Source organism: Carlito syrichta, unplaced genomic scaffold, assembly GCF_000164805.1.
Source record: "Carlito syrichta isolate Samal-C Ts95f unplaced genomic scaffold, Tarsius_syrichta-2.0.1 Scaffold314373, whole genome shotgun sequence".
NCBI classification, from domain to species: Eukaryota; Metazoa; Chordata; class Mammalia; order Primates; family Tarsiidae; genus Carlito; species Carlito syrichta.
Genome location: NW_007258469.1, coordinates 699384 through 715766, shown reverse-complemented (window position 1 = coordinate 715766; position 16383 = coordinate 699384).

Genomic DNA, 16383 nt, shown 5'->3' with positions numbered 1-16383 from the left:
GGCCGGGAGCGGCCACGGCACTCCAGTCTGGGCGACCGAGTGAGACTCCGACTCAAAAAACAAAACAAAACAAAACAAAAACTAGCAACGGAATCTAACCTGACTTAGCTGATGACTTTTAAATACATGCACCAAAAGCTGGAAAAATCAGCAAAATGTGGCAGAGTGTGAATGGCCGGTATTTCAGAGTAAAGCCATACTTGTCTAAGGATGGAGTCGCTTTCAATCATTTGCAAAGACAGTGGCTTAAGAATGAAGGGTTTTATGTCACTTAGCATCCGACTCTTGTACAATACAGATGATGCATTAAAAAAAAATATATATATTTAGCCGGGGTTGGTGGCTCACACCTGTAATCCCAGCACTTTGGGAGGTGGAGGTGAGAGGATTGCCTGAGCCCAGGGGTTCAAGACCAACCTGGGCAACTTGGTGAGACCTCATCTCTAAAATAAATGTTAAAAAATTAGCTGGACATGGTGGTGCACGTCTGTAGTTACAGCTACTTGGAAGGCTGAGGTGGAAGGATCGCCTGAGCCCAAGAGGTCGAGACTGCAGTGGCCGTGAGCATGTGACTGCACTCCAGCCTAGGTGACAGACTGAGACTCAAACTCCAATCAATAAATAAATAATTTTTAAAAATTAATCAAGGTTTCTTAAAAGGTGATCTGCAGGTGTTGACTAAGTTAGGTTAGTTTAGTTTATGTGTGAAGAAAAAAGGGTAAGCCTTTTCCCCCCAGCCCAGGGAGGACTTAAGCAGTTGTCGTTTAGCACAATTGCATATTAATGTATATATTTTGGTACTAAATGATTAAAAGTTCCAAATTTCTTTCTCTTTGACTGTCTCTCTCTGTCTCTCTTTCTCTCTCTCTCTCATTGTCCAACTTTTGGACATTGGATTTTATCAGGAATTTTAATAGTCAGCATTAGGAGGTAATACATCCTTGCTGAGAAAATTCAAAACACATTTGCATAGTTTTTAATTGACAGGAACATGAAGTCAGGTTTGCTAAATGGAGCCGTGTGTCCTCAAGTTGGCTGAGAATTGACGTATGTTAGCCAAGGCCATCTTGGCCTTTTGTCTTTTTCCATTTGATTTAGGAGCATCCTAGATGCTTCTCCATTCCTCCCTTCACTACCACCTCCCACACACCAAAACCAGTAACTCGGGCTGCTCGTGTCAGTCCCAGGCCATGGCGGGGGAAGAACAGCTTCAGATCCAACCAGCCCTTCCACCTGGGGTAGTAGAAGCCCAGAACTCTACAAAATGACCAACAACTAGAGAACCAGCCACACAGGCTTTTTTGAGTGGATCCCCACCCCCCAACCTATGAGTTTATAGCCATTCATTTCTGCAAGATCCACAGCAGTAGTTCTCAAATTTCATTACAATAAAGAAAAAATTCCCTGGAAACTCTTTCTCTGAAAGTGCTGTTTCCTCCAAAGTTATAAATATAAATTTAAGTGGTAGTGATGATAACAACATCAGCTAGCACTTATATAGAACTTACTATACACCAGGCACAATGCTATCCCCTTTACATATAGTAGCCATTTACTATTCTCAACTATTCAATAATGTGGTTTCCATTAATATTTTCATCTTACAGATGATCAAATCGAGGCATAAAGACGTTGAACAATTTGTCCTGAGTCACATGGCTAGGAAGTAGCAGAATTGAGATTCAAACTCATAGAGCATGCTTTTAACTACTATAAAATTGAAAAGGGAAGTATCTGCCCAAGATCACGCAGAAGCAGGGACTGGAAACTGAGTTTGCTACTTGAAACTCTGGGTCTTTTTCTGGTACAATGCAAATAAAACTAAGGGACTCCAGAGAAATTTTCCATAAAGAAGGGACAGAAGAGAGAGCCATACCAGAGTGTAGTGACTTGAGTTTTCCAATGCCACATGGACAGAGTTTGGCTAAAGTTCACAAATTATACCTATATGAGTGGAAACTATTAAAAAATGGTCAAGAGATTTAACCATATCAGCTCAACCACAATCTATAATGGTATCCCATGAGACAGGAACTGGAAATCCTGGGTTTATGGTGCCTAAGAGCACAGTAAATGGAAGATGCTGGATCTCTTTATTCTGTTCCAATTGTTTACATATATGGAAACCCTACCATGGTCTGACCAAGGCCAGTGAACACAGAGAACAATGAGATTAGTAAAACAAATGTCCAATCTCTCCATTGAATCAGTGGTTGTCAGCTAAGAACCATACATATATATATATATGTATATTATACATATATATTATTATTATTATTTTATAATGAAAAATTTCAAATATACCCAAAAGTAGATAAAATGGTTTAACAAATCCCATGTACCCACCACCTAACTTGAACGATTATCACCATTTTGTTATTCTTACTTAGATCTTTTCAAAAACAAAAATTATAGGACCCCACCCCCATTGTGGGTCCCAAAGAATAGGTGGAGTTCCAGAATCTGCATATTTTTCAAAGCTCTCCATGAGATTCTGATGATTGTCCAGGTTGGGGTTGCCTTACCTCTGGTCCTGGAACTGGAGACCTCATCTGCCTGAAAGAGGTAAGAAAGTTCCCCCAGAATTGATGGCATGACATTCCAGGACTTATAAGAGGAGATTCAAACATTCATAGGTTTACCTCTCAGGACCCTTGAAGGAAATAATTCATTTCAGACTATTCAAAAAAAGAGGCTGTAAGGACAGATGGGAGGGCAGGTTAAGGAGAAGTTAGAGTGGTTGAGGCATCCAGAGACTAGCAAACACAAGAGGTCATCACTAGCCTCCTGGGGGCCATTACTAACCCTAAGACCTAGGGCCAATGAGCTACTAGAATCTACTGAGAACTGAAATCACAGATTAGAGGCTACTTGGCAGAAGTCATTATCTAAAGTAACTAGGCATAGTTTCTTTTACAGAAATGCTATAGAAGCAGAGAGCTCGGAAGATATATACTGACCCCTCTGTCTTCTCTCCCTTTGGTATCCCACCAGGGCCTTCCATTGGCCAAACTCATTTGGAAGCCAGTTGGCAAGCCAAGAGAAGCATGCACAAGGATCAGAGTCCAGAGAAGGGCAGATAATACATTCAGGAAGTAGAACAAGGTGGCAAATAGGAATAGAGAACAAGCCAATCTTTCCTAACTCTGAAGTGAGAGGAAACAGTCAACTCTCCCTGGAGTCAATTTGACACTTCTCAGTCCCAGAAGATGTCACATCCAAGAGCAGAGGGATTGCCTAATCCCTGATCACATTAACCCCAAACCCTCATCATGGGTGGCATTGAGTATGCTTTTGTGTAACTGACGAATATACTACTTCCCTCAAAGTCAAGCTGTACTCCATGGGGAGCAAAAGTTCAAGACTGTAATCACTGCCCTTGTAAGTTGTCACAGTGGAGAAAGCCTGGCTTAATTTTTTTTTAAGTGAACATTATTTACTGGTCACAGGAACATTAGTTCTCAGTGAAATGCAGTTAAAGGTGATTACTTTCTTATTACCATTTATTCTCAATTTACCAACTAAAAGGACAATGTAGGGGTTCTGATCACAGAAGTTTTATGAAGCCCATTTTCCCCTTGAGATCTTGAACTCTATTATTTGCAAGTTGTTTAAAAGCTAGCATTTCAGTTTTCAAAGCTACAATCGTGTTTATTTTCTGGTTAAAGAGCAGGAGAAGAAAAACAACTCCCCAGGTTGAAGTTAATGTTTTTAACTCCTTCTCCCCAAGAGACATATACAGAGGCAAGTTTGCGCCTCTAGGCTTTGGAAATATGACAAACCATGTAATTCCACAGAATTAGACAACTATAATAAGACCCGAGCATCCAGACACAAAGCAGAGGAACCCAAAGAAGAAGGCCAAATTCTGAGCAGTCTCCTTTGGAAGGGTCACTGACCAGTCAGGGGAATGTCCAAAAAAAAGAGTGATCAGAGTGACAATGGCCATTGGGGGATTTGGTTTTCTACAAATATCTAAAGGAATGGAATGGCTAATAATATGATTTCAAAGGGCAGAACTAGAACTGTTCATTATAGGAAAACCACTTTTACCCCAAAGGAAGAAGTTGATAATGGTCTGACTGATTCACTGCTCCAGTGTCTAGCTTAGTACTTGACATATAAAGGGCACTTGATATTTGTCAAATGAATGGTCAGTACTGATGCTGGTCAGTGGCAAAACCTGCCACTGCCAAGCTAAAGGGCTACCTGTCACTGAATGGAGTGTCTAATAATCCAGAATTTAAAGTCCTATTGAGTACTTGTAGGGAGTCTGGCAGATGGCCTTCCTGTATCAAATGGGAAATGGAATCTGTTCTGTTTCTGGGATTGATTTATTCTAAAGCTTATGCTGCTCAGTTGGACTAGAGCTTGGTCAGGGATAGAGATTAAGAAAGATATCAGGGCAAGTTCGTCCTCATTCCTGGAACAATCAGGAATAGAAGGTAAATCATATAAATCCTTCCAGTGAGGGGGATAAAGCCAGCCTCTCAGATCAGAGAAATAAAAAGCCAATGTGGGGGCTTCCTGAGAAGGCATCTGGGCATTTTCACTTGTGGAAAAGAAGGAATCAGAAATAGAGTCCACCGCAGCCTGGGCTGAGGAGTCAGATTTCATAAGGACAAAAGGTGTTTCTGCAAGGCACAGGCACAGGAAGAAGGACAAGAGGATTATTTAGAAGTTGATCTTTAAGCAACTAAACAAAATCAGTCCCTCTCAACTTCTAAAGGCAACGAGTAAGAAAATGAAAGCATCGTCTCAGCACCAGCAATTGTAGTGTAAGCCTGTGAGTATCTCCCTCCACCCCACCCACCACCAAGTGAACACCTTTAAATATCCTCGATTTTGCATACAGTTAATTAAAGAATGCAGTTTGATTGCTCATCTCATCTGTTCTATAGTTGTGAGTCAATGTATGGAATTTACACTCTGGCTTTGATTCATCTTTGAGCATTCAATTTAGCAGGGAAATTTTCCTTTTCTCTTTCTACTTGGGGTCCTGGCTCTTTAAATTCTATCCTTATTGGCAGGCTGTTGTCATGGAGAAAAATAACTTTAAGCAGCTCTTTGGAAAGCTTTGAGTTGCTGTTCCCTGCTATTTAAAGATCCCCCAGTAAAGCGAAAAGTACACTCTATTTCCATATAAGGCTCTGCCACTCCAAGGCAAGAGTGTCACTGGGACTTGGTTCTATGTGCTTACAGCAGTATAAGACATGTCCCGAGCATCTGGGGATCACGTTTGCTAAGCCTGTCTACCCAGCTTGGGAAGGCAAAAGAACGTCAGAAACCAGGACTCTGCTATCTGAAATCTTTGGTCAACTAGGCTCTCGAATCATTATGAGCTGAAGCAAATGAGACCAGCCAAATCTTATAATCACCATCTATTTTGCCTCCCACCTGAAGTATTTGCTCTTATGTGGCCTTGGACCAAATTGCTGTAATCCATTTCTCTGCCACCTCCCAGTCAAATATTCACTATCTAAAATTTTCTGTAACTCACAAGCATTTACAAGTCACATAAAATATGTGAAGTTCTTGGCTGGACACTGTCGGGGGTACAGAAGTGTAGAACAAGGCTCCAATAAAGTAAGATTTGAGACATAAGATAACAGATGAAACACCAAGTGATATAGAATATGACTGATTCCCATTTTGGACGGATGATTGGACTCAATCATGGAACTAGTTTTAAAACACATATATCCCAGACCCTTGTACCTGATTTGCTGACCCAGAAACTCTAGGAGCAGACCCCAAGAATAAGCAAGGTTCCACCCTAGGTGCATGGCTGAGTTGAGTTCTGTGTGACTTCTAATGAGATTCAGTCTCTGATTTTCAAGTTTCTCAGTTGTAAAATAAAGAAGACGATCTAGAGACTTCTGAAGTTCTTCTTTCTCTAACATTCTATGATTGTGTTAAAGGTACTAATATGTACAATTTAGAGACTAGCCAATGTAAAAAGTCAAAGAGGGCTTCATGAACAATGTGGGACTTGGAACCATAAAAGATTTGATGGTGTAGAATGGCTCCAAGCATGGACTTTAGAATAAGACATCCTGGGATTTGAGTCTCAGTTCTGCAACATACTGGCCGAATGACATTAACCAAGTAATTTAACCTCTCTGTTTTCCACTTCTTAGCTATAAAATGGGAATAATAATAGTACTTGCTTCTTGCAATTGTTGTGAGGATTCAAAGAGGCAATGTGCATAAAGCCCATAGTAACTGCTCAGTGACGATTATGAGTATTACTCTAATCTTTGGTGAAGAGAAAAGAATATGGTACTCCAGCCAAAGCAACAGACCTTGAGCAAATGTGTATAAACTGTAAGGAACACAGGCAGATTGGGCTTGGGAAAGAAACTGGCTTAACTCCATTGGGAAGAAAGCAATAAGTTTGGACAGCTAGGGAGGTTAGATTATCCAGTTTGTTGTGCAAACTACTTGACTTAAGAAGACCTCTTCACTTCCTCCAGTTAAACAGCTGCTTTGTCATTTCCTAGAAATCTAAAATGGATCCCCCAATATCAACTATTTAAGCAAGAGTTTTATCTCTTGCAGCATAGAAAAACTCCAGATGGTGTTTCCTCGGACAGTTGATCTGGTTATGCCAGGCTGGATCACACATAGCACAACTCTACTTCAGCAGAGAGGAAAGCTCCAATCTATGATCACAGGGGTAGACAGGGTGTGGAGCGATTCAGCCTTCCACATGGGTCGGGAGAGCTGGGTTACAAGTCAAATTGCCACTTCCACTAGGAATCTGTGCTCTCTGTGTTGCTTACTATAGATACGTTCTTACCCTGTCTAGACAGGGAGCTTATTCGTCAGTGAACTTGTAGCTGAATCTAATTATGCTCAGATTCTGGGGAAAAACATCATAGAGAAATAGGCAGAGATATTCCAGGAATTAGGGACCTAGAATTTTTGCCTTAATGTCAAAGTGTTTTAAAGGAAACCTTTTTCTTGATTTCAATTGTACTTACATCTGAGACCAAGAGAATCATTTAAATAGTTTGTCACCTCAATTATAAAAAAACAATGTTGCCCACCAGAAAGAGGGCCTTTTCTCTTTTTTAAATGAAATATTTTACTTAATCAAATACATATATTTTATTTTAAAGGAATGACTTTAGAGATTGGATTTATTCATTGTGCTACTTAATAAATATCTAACATATATGATGCACTTTGCTAAGCACCGAGGCAGTAATTCACAATAATAAACTGTACATGATTCCTGGGCCTACTTTCAGAGATTTTGTTTCTGCAGTTTGGGGTGGGACCCGGGAATGTGATTTTAGCAAAGCTTCAGTTAATTCTTAATGATCAGACTATGCTTTTAGAAACACGATTACAGTGATACAAAATATAGAGATACCAAAATAAATAAGGCAATTTTCTGCTTTAAGGAACTCACAACTATCTATCTCATACCTACCCAGTAGCTAAATGCTTTTTCCTGCTTTTAACTTCCCTCCCTCCTCTCTATCCCCATTGTATACACTGCACGAGGCACAGTACTGGCACTGTAGGCATAAAGATGACAGAGAACAATCTCTGCCCTCTAAAAGCAGATGAAGCTCAGAATCATTAATATTTGCATGGCAAAGTGAGCTTAAGCTATCCTCTGACACACTGCATCTTGTATAATAGACCCATGTAGAGAATGGTCCTTTCTCAATTCAGTAGTCGCTTAAATGAGCACATGAGATCAATTTCAAGAAGTCTATTTGGTGGGAGGAGGGGAGAAGATATGGGACATATGCACAGATTGCACATATGCATTGGCTGAAGCACTGGGTCAAGTTCTAAGAGGTATCACAATTAAAGATGAGGTGATGTTTTTGAGGGATTCTAAACTTTAGATTGCGTTGGTTAGGATACATTTGGCTCTCAGTAATAGTATAACAAATTAATAGTAGCACATATAATAAAAATATTCAGTTGGATAATATAAGACATAAGAATTGGAGGGCGGTCATTTCAGAGCTGGTTTATCAACCCTACATTGTCAAGGTCACTGGGCTGGCATCTCTGAGACTCTCTTGGGTTTCCCATTTTGTTCACAAGATGGTTTTGCAGATCCAGACAATACACCCTTCATAACCCCATTCAAAGGCAGGGCAAGGGAAGAGTCACAACCACAAGAGGACAGCCACATATGCTTTCCCCCCTTTGGTATAGAGAACATACTCAAAATATACCAGTATATTTTCCCTTACATTTCATTGGTTCAAACTGGATGGACCTCATGTCCCATCTCTAGCTGCAAAGAAGGCTGGGAAAGGAAAGGATTATTGGGTAGCCCATCAATATAAATGTGGAAGGGAGAAGACAAGGGAAATACATGCATATTGCACATATGTATTGTCTCAAGCACTGGGTCAAGTTCTAAGAGGTATCAAAACTAAAGATGAGATGATATTTTTGAGTGATCCTAAAATTTAGATTGTGTTGGTTATTACACACTTGGCTCTCAGTAACAGTATAACAAATTAATAGTAGCATATATAATAAAGACATTCAATTAGTTGATATAAGACATAAGAACTGGAGGGCAGTTCATATATATATATATATTTGCTAGAGTTGAAATGATCAAAAATCCTAAGCAAACATAATTTAATCAATTACTCAATCACATGAGTGCTTCTGGAATAAACAAAAGAGCCACAAATAGTAAGCAAGGAAATTTAAAGAGAGAGAAGAAGACAGAGACAGAGAAGAGAAAGAGACTCATTAGAATTTGAAAGATGAGGAGTTCTTAAATTGATGGAGAATAAAGAGAAAGGATCTTTCAGGTAAGGGAAAAAACCTAAGAAAACAGGAAATGGATTAAATGGTCTGTAATAACTAGAAACCATATGTGCAACATCAACAGCAGCAAGGTTATAGTCTTACCAATATTTATATCATCATTAGAATATTCTCTTATTGTTACACTAAATTTTACTAACTTTATACCAGTGACTTTAAATGAATATTATCTTTTATTTGAAGTATGTGTGTATGATGTTTCTCAAGCATTCCAGCTAATTAGACAAAATGGACACAAGTTAGCTAAACTGTAATGCAGAATGGAGAGAGGCCAGACATATTCTCTGCTGATGCCTTTTTCTTTCCTCCTCCTCCTCCTCCTCCTTCTTCTTTTCTTGAGACAGAATCTTGCTCTGTCATGCAGGCTGCAGTGCAGTGGCACAATATCACAGCTCACTGCAGCCTCAAAATTCCAGGCACAAATGATCCTCCTGCCTCAGCCTCCCGAGTTGCTGGGACTACAGACACACAAGCAACACCACGTCGGGCTAATTTTTTTTTTTTTTTTTTTAGAGAGACAGGGTCTTGCTATGTTGCCCATTCAGTTCTCAAATTCCTGGGCTCAAGTGATCCTTCCTCCTCAGCCTCCTCAGTGTGATGCCTCTCCTAAAGCTTTCCAAGTACTCGTGAGAAGCATACTGAGAAGAGATGCTGGTGCTAGGTACCACCCTTCAGTGATATTCCAAGATTTAAAGGCACCAAAATGCTGAGTTATGAGAATTTTTGCCAGGATCTATACAAGCAGAAAGCACCCAGTGTGTCTCTGAAATCTGCTAGTTAAATAGAGAATACAAAAAGCATGAGGTAAGGCAATGACTTGATTTTAGGTAGTATCTCCTCACTAATTTCATTAATGCTTATCTTATCTCCTCACTAATTCCATTAATGCTTATCTTACCCTTGTGTTTCTTTCCTTTACCTATCCTGTTAACACTCAAAATTAATGTATATGTTTGTTTACCTAGTGTTTGTAATCTTTCCCCCATAATAAAAACTCCATGAGAATAGATATCATAGTTTTGTTATCCACTGTATCCCCAATGCCTGTGGACTTCCAATATTTATGAACTGAATGCACAAGTGAATAAATAAATGCTACCTGTGAACTGATTTCCCCTGTATGGTTACTTGAAATTTATAAAACTGTCCAGCAGTTTATAACTCTTCTTCCATCGGGCCCATGCTGTGTATCACAACAGGAATGATGCTGAGAGTAGAGCAGGCGCAGCAAATAAAACTCATCAAACCAAACATCACCAGGCAATCAATAAAAGAAGAAAAGGACTCCAGCTTCTACATGATCAAGCCTGTGGTTTGTCTCACGTTAAAGGAAGCTGATTCATTATCAGCTGTTGCCCCCTAGTGGTAAATAGTGTAATTATCAGAGCACCTCATTCTGGTCGTTTCAAAAGTCAGTTAGGAAGCCAGAGGCTTTTGCAGAAACGTACTTTTGCTACCAATTCCACAACCTTGAACTGCGTATACTACACACATCCACACCCACGAATATGTATGTGAATTTAGAAGGAAACAAATTTATGAGTTATACCTTATCTTGATGATCTGGTTGTTTGTTAACTTACTGGAAAACATAACTAAAGATGAAAATAACTTGCTAAAAACTCTCTTTGAACTTTATCTGCTTCCGTCATTACAATTGCTTATGGAATCCTTTCTTAAGAAAAAATTAAAATAACTATTTATTCTCAAAACCTCTTAGAGAAGAATATTGATTTCCTATTTAAAATGTGACATTTATTCTGTGACGTGCATAGAATTTCCAGAAAGCAAGAAAACCATGACAAAGTTACCCGAAAGCTTGATATAGATCAACCTTTTTAGATACATTTTGGAAAACTACACGTTTTTTAGAAGACAAAAAAAAGTTAAATTCAGCCAAACTTCTACTTACAAATCATTAGTGGCAAAACAGCCAGTTGCTTAACTGAATTCAACCACAGTCCCTGCCTCCACCCAAACTTATTCTCCAAAACGCCCACAGACACGTATATTTGTATCTATGGGTATAGATTGTGGAAGACTTTAAAATAAACCCTCCAAAATGATCTCTAATTCTGAACTCACTGGCAACAAAGAATACATTTCTCATACATACATTTAAATTTGGTGTTTGACTCTCTCTTAGCTAGAGAGAGTTTATAAGAAAGTTTATAGTGAGAAGTCCATCTGTTTATAGGAATTGTTTGAAATTTTTGGTGCAGTGCTTGTATACTAGCAACATTTTTTGAGCATTTAACCCTCCTAACCAACCTATGAAACAGACGGTCTTATCATCACTATTTTACAGATGAGCTTACTCAGATATATTAAATTCCTGGCACAACATTATCAACGGTGGGACTAGATCTTACTAGATTCAAATTGACTATTCTTTTAGCATTTTTTTTTCCTGTTCATTGATTATACTCAACACCAAGCAGAAACTTCAATGTAATGACATTGGACAGCAAAGTAAAATTCAAAAGACTTCTGGAAATATTTATTTCTCACTGAATACAAATGTCATGGTGAAAATCTTCCTACTTTAAAGAAGTAGAGAGCCTATTTAATGACAAAGGTCTTGTAGGGCATCAAAATTATCTTTCTTGACATTACATTTTTATGTGCTGTTATAGATAACCTGAATATTTCTATAATTTTCTTATATAATTAAATCTCAATTATTATGTTTTTGCTCATGGTTTTTTTTCCTCCTAAATACAAGGAATAGTGCCCTGTATCCTCAATTAACTACCTACAAACAATTACTTAGTTTAATTAAGGATTTTAGTTACTTTAGTACCCGGCAAGCAATATTCTATCTATTTAATTTGTATGGCCATTGGAACTTTCCCGTCTGTTTAAAATAAAATATCCATGGTCTGGAAAATTAGTTGTTTGCCTTGTAGGATTTCCAGTTACATGCTAATTGTAGCATCTTCTCTAATACTTCATATGGTGGTGGCTCCTTTATACATATAAAAGCGAACCTCGCAAAGATGTTCCGATCAGTACAACAGTAAGGCTGGTCAAGGAAGAAAAGTAATAGTCTATAAATAGTACAGTGTAGAAAATGAAGCACCAATGAGGTAAACATTTTGATAAATCTCAGGTGTGAAATCTTACCTTCCAAGCATCAAGGAAAAAGAAGAACAAAATACTATAGAACTGTAAGAATGAGTAGAGTAGCTTGCTTTGTACCAATGCTGAAAAATCATTTTTGTTACAACTAACCTTTTAAAAAATATTTCAGAAAATGGCATTATATTTGGGCATGCCATTTATCCACTTTGCTTGTGGGGAAGGAACGAAATAGTCTGAGTCAATATGTTTTAAAAGAAGTGAGTTTTTTTGTTTTCTTGCTATGGAATAATTTAGGCATTGCCAGGAGTCCGGATGGAAATGTGGCTGTAAATATCCATGGTAAAAATAACTTTCACAGTAGTTAACAGAATGGATGAGAATGAGGAGTGATTTTTCATTTCTGATGATCAAACCATTCTAGATCTCCCTTGATTGGGAACAAACCATTTTCCCATAGTCTCTGTTTAGTTGCAAAAAATCTACAGTATCTCACTGTTATTAACTTGACATTATCCTTTTTATCTCCTGAAAACAGGCTACTAAGATTCCTCAGCATTTAGGGTGGAGAGCTTGACACTATTCCACATTTCTAAACCTTTTCATCACTGAAACCTTAGCTAGTGATGATTACAGAAGGACTCAGATACATTTAAGGCATCTGCAAGGCAAAAGAATATAACTTCCTTGTTGGGACTATCATTCAGAAGGTTAAGTTTATCAGAAGTAATGTTACCTCCAAACACTAGGAGACATGGGCTCTGGTCTTGCCATTTCCTGGGTAAGTCCTTTTATCCTCTCTGGGTCTCAGTTATTTCACCCATCAATACAGAGACACGCACTCTTCTGTGGGTGGGCAAGGGCATGTCTAATTGGTCCTTCCCAAATCTCCTCAGCAAGGCCTACAGAGCAAGACCCAGACCCCAAATCACTCTTTAAGACCATTTCTCTGTTTTATCTTCATCATATCACTTACCACCCTCTGAAATTGTCTTGTTCATTTATTCAGTTATTTTATTATCTACCACTCCTTCTAGAACACAAGCTCCATACATTCAGGAACCAGTCTTGTTCACTGCTGAATCCAAAGGACTTGGAACAGTGCCTGGTATACGGGAGGACCGAGCAAGTAATGTTGAATACATGAATAAATAAGTTTACTCAGTAAACGATGCTGAATACCAACAGAATGAATTTATGATTTATGAGTTTTCACTCTTCTGAATACGTTTGCTCCCATGTTCCTTGTTGGCAGATGGGTTTGTGAGAAGAGATTAAAACACCTCAAGGAAGCTGCCCAGAGCTTATACTCTCGAATGTCAACACAGATTTTATTCCAAAATCGGGTATACTTCCTTGCTTCTGGGTTGAATGTCCTGTTTCACCGTCTTTGAACTAATGCAGTCTTTCCTACTTATGTGGGACCGTTCACTCCAGTTTTCTGAGCAAATGAGGTCGCTGCCTGATTTCTGTGCTTTCCCTGCTTGTTGATGTTCTTGATGCCCCCATCTCTTGAGTTCTGGTCTTGCTGATATGCCAGAGAGAAAATGCAAGAAGAGCTATCGAAACTCAAGGATGAATGAGTTGTTTAGGCCTTTCCTGAGAGGAGGTATTAATTTAGAGCAGGGACGACATGCAGTTTTTGAACGTCTATGGTTGGGTTTACCCAAGCGCCCTCTTATACATTATGATTTAGCGGCATACCAGCCCCCCCCATACCTGTCCGCCCATAAACTAACTTGATCTGTTTTCCATTTGCTTATTGCTTCTCCAATTTAGAGGGAGAAAATAAATAAAAGGCTTGGTGTGCTGAAGAATTATTGAGTAATCTTAGACCTCAAAGATACCTTGCTGATTATCTAATTCACTGTTTCCCAAACTTGTCTGAACATAAGAATCATCCAAGACGCTGATTGAAATATCAGTTCTCAGGCTTCACCCTGCTGGTTCTGATTCAACAGGTTTGGGTGAGGCCAGGTGTATTTGTATTTTTAACACATGCCCCAGGTGATCCTAATGTTTAAGAAAGTTTGGAAACACAAATCTAAAACCACCTTTTCATTTACCAGATGAAGAAACTGAGGCTTAGAAATGCCCGACTCTACATCTGGGTCACACAGCTTGCTAAAACTCTTCAGTTCCTGGACCTGAATTTTTTTCTTTCTACCAGCCTGTTTCTGGTGGGGTGTGGTGCAAAAACTCATGGATTCTTTGACTCAACCTTAAAATGAGTTTTAGAGTGGCCAGCAAAGTTTTAAAACAAAGTTTATGAGAGAGAGAAGGAAAAAGGAAGATTCATGGCAGAACAACCTGCAATGGGTGAGTTTCTCGAAAAAGAAAAACCGTGCCTTTTGCTTTTTACCAGAGGTCTGATATACCCAAATAGTGATTAATGTTAATGAGTAGGTGGGGGTAACTGCTCCCTTCTCTCCACCTCCGATGGGTGGAAGGGTGGTCTTTTCCAGGAAGACTTTCTGGATGCTTTCTAAAACCTGCCTACAAGAAATTTATCTACCTATGCTTAACCTGTGCTTAACCTGCACTAGCTACCCTGCCTCAATTTTATTCAGTCTTCATCCCACAAAAAACAAACAAAAAACTATGAAAACATACACAGCAAGGGAACCAAGTACCTAAAAAAAATGCCCTAACTTCCTCAGTATTTCCAATGAAAATGTTGGCCAACTTCTTTCAATATTTCCTTACTGAGAAACTTTTTTTTTTTTTTTCAAGAACTCTGCTCATAATGTGCTAACTCATAATTTGGCCTAGATTAGCATCCAGATTTTAAAAACAAGCTCTTTAGATGACATCTCAGAATGCTCTCTGGTCCTGACTTATGGCAGTGGCCTTCAGCCTCTTAAATTCTAATCTGGATTCTCATCAAGTATCACTTGGATTATCTGGTGAGGAAAGAATCCAGCAGGGTAGGTGTTCAGAGCAGTATTTTCATCATCAGGAACTAAAAGCAATTACTAATCTGTTTTCACTAATGCAGTCCATCTGTGCATGAGCAATTTGTGTGGTTTTTCCTAAGAAGGACATCATATTCTCTGTATATTTAAATGCTTAATACTTGCAATCAGAGAGACAGAAATATCCAGCCAGCCCCAATTCTTATAAAACAGAGCTGAAAGCAGGTGACTCAGCTGACTTTAGATGACTCAGCCTGCCTTGATGGCCAAAGTTGGTGAGTCATAAGTCTACTGTCTGAGGGAATTCATTTCAGGAACCCAAATTTCAGGAGCCTCCAAGAGCTCATTAAACTCGTTAGCAACTCATTAGTTCTATTTGAGTTATTCTAGATTTTTCCTTCACCCTCAGTTTTTAATCCCTCTTCAAAGACATTCAAGTTGAACTTAGTGGTATCAAGCAGTAGGTTCTACAATGAATAGTCTGCAGTCTAAAATGAATTTATAGTTCCTTTTGGTTTGACTTCCCTGGTAATCTGGGCTTTCAGGGGAAACCCAAAGTGTGGGGTGATTTTGCTGTGGACAGATTCTTAGATTTGCTAAACCTCATGATGAATAAAAAGTGAATAGGAATAAATGCCTATTTGGGTTTGCTAGAAGAAGTCTCAATGTAAAATTTAGGGCTTATAAGAGAATATCCTGGGGACTGAAACTTTTTCATATCAGTTGAGATAAAGAAGTTGCTGTCTATCCTGATTCTCTTCAGTCTTACCGACATATTTGAAAATCCTTTAGGTCTTGATCTTATCTTAACTTGCTCTTGAAAAATTGCTTTCCTCTGTCCCTATAATAATGGCAATTATTGCTATTACTTACTGAGCATTTATATTCTACCTAACATTGGGCTAAATCAAAAATATGGAGGTACTAATTTACTCACAATAGTCTTAAAAGGAGTAGCTTTTATTTATTTATTATTTAATTTTTAATTTTTTTAATTTTAAAGATGTGGGGTACAATTCAGGGTTAGGTCTACAAATGTTCATTATGCAGGTACCCTTGTTGATGGGGTGTGCCCCCTTTTTCCCCAGGTAGATTTCCACTACTAAGACAGTAGTTTTTGTTTTTGTTTTGTTGTTGTTGTTTTTTGAGTTGGAGTCTCACTGTGTCACCCAGACTGGAGTGCAGTGGCCGCTCCCAGCCACCATAGGCTCGACTTGCTGGGCTCCAGTGATCCTTCTGCCTCAGCCTTCCGAGTAGCCAGAATTATAGGCGCGCACTACCACACATGGCTAATTTTTGATTTTTTGTAGAGATGAGGTCTCACCAAGTGGCCCAGGGGGGTCTCGAACCCGCGGGCTCAGGTAATCCACTCACCTCAGTCTCCCAAAGGCGCGGGATTACAGGCTGAGCCACCGAGCCTGGCTAAGGCAGTAGTTTTTAAAAGGTTTAAAATGTTAGCTGTTTAGCAGGGCATGGTGATGTGCGCTTATAGCCCTAGCTACTTGGGAAGCTGAGGTGAAAGGATCACCTAAGCCCCAGAGGTTGAGGCTGTGGTGAGCCATGATCA